At 40.2% G+C, this 1,481-nt stretch overlaps 1 protein-coding gene across 2 annotated transcripts in view; it reads left to right on the top strand.

Moving 5' to 3' along the window:
- Window positions 1-1,481, top strand: part of LOC107722250 (DCN1-like protein 1) — a 7,649-nt gene that overhangs the window by 5,355 nt on the left and 813 nt on the right. The gene's annotated exons all lie outside the window — the stretch shown is intronic.

Genomic DNA, 1,481 nt, shown 5'->3' with positions numbered 1-1,481 from the left:
CACTCCAAAGAGAAAGGAAAACTTGAAATCGCATCATATGACCCCTTTAAGGCATGAAAAGTTATATTTTCTCCATTGCAACAAATCGCATTGTGTTGAATCGAATCGAATCGAAATCGGATCGCACTGCATCGTAATAGGGTTGAATCGCATCGCATCGGTAGCTGCTTCATACGTGTCTTTAATGTATCGTATCGTTGGCTATGCATCGAGATGCGTATCGTATCGGCCTGAGTCATGAGATGCACATCCCTAATATATACACACACACACATATATATATATATATATATATCGCACGCTTTTGACGTGTCAGTGTACAATCAGATGCCCGACCAGGCGTATATGAATACTCTGGCTTGCCATAGAGAAGCGCTCTTGCTCAGCACAGTGGAGTGCATCGCTTTTGCCGCTCAGAAATGTTCACGAAATCATGCTGCACTTATCAGAAGTTCCACGCTCCAGCGTGGTTAGCGCTCAAACTACATGCGTACTGTGCACAAGCCCAACTGAACCACACTCTGGCCCACCTCTTCCAACCAAGCCAGGGACGGCTAAACGAACGATCACACTAGTCAAACGAACCGGGCTTTGGGGGTCAAACGCGCTCGGGCATGGTTAAGATTGCCTAGTGTGAGTACCCCCTTATTCTCCCACATCCCGCACACACGAGTCTCTACCCGCCCGCACCCGCACTCGCCCATCAAGTGTTGTCCCGCGCCGCACTCCATTGTGTTGTGTCCCGCAGTAGTGCAGGTCTCTACTCGGAAGGTGCCTGTTGTAATGTTATGATCGAGGCTCTGGAATCTGAGCATAACCAAATGTTATTGCACTTTTGTTCATATAGCAGTACTTTGAAATGAAAAAAGTGTGCAATACACATTATTGAATTTTGTGCATAACAATGTGATTAGTTGTGATTAATCGCAGAAAAAAAAGAAAAAAAAATCATGTGATTAATCGCGATTACAATTTTAATCGTTGCCCAGCACTAATATATATACACACGGTGTATATACATACATACATACATACAGTGGGTACGGAAAGTATTCAGACCCCCTTATTAACTTAAATGATTTTAGCAAATGGCTGCAATATAACAAAGAGTGAAAAATTTAAGGGGGTCTGAATACTTTCCGTACCCACTGTATATGTATATATATATGTATATGTATATGTGTATATATGTATGTGTGTATATGTGTATATATATGTACACCTTCAACATTTCACACATTATTAGTTTATTCCCTATAGTTTAGAAATTGTCAGATAACACTTAAGCAAAACATGGTAAGGTCAAAGTGTCTGAATAATTTTTGGTCCCAAATTTGTATCAGTTTTACTGGTAGTCCACTGTATGAATAATATTTGGGTATAATATGTCACAGTTTACTTTATTTTGCAATCCTCACTTACATAAATGAACTATAGTTTCTTACACCCGCTAGTAAAAAAATTTTTTGTTTGACTGTGTG

This window comes from Sinocyclocheilus rhinocerous, unplaced genomic scaffold (genome assembly GCF_001515625.1).
Source record: "Sinocyclocheilus rhinocerous isolate Xijiao unplaced genomic scaffold, SAMN03320098_v1.1 scaffold161, whole genome shotgun sequence".
Taxonomy (NCBI): Eukaryota; Metazoa; Chordata; class Actinopteri; order Cypriniformes; family Cyprinidae; genus Sinocyclocheilus; species Sinocyclocheilus rhinocerous.
The sequence above is the reverse complement of the archived record's forward strand: the minus strand, read 5'-3'. Positions and strand labels throughout refer to the sequence as shown.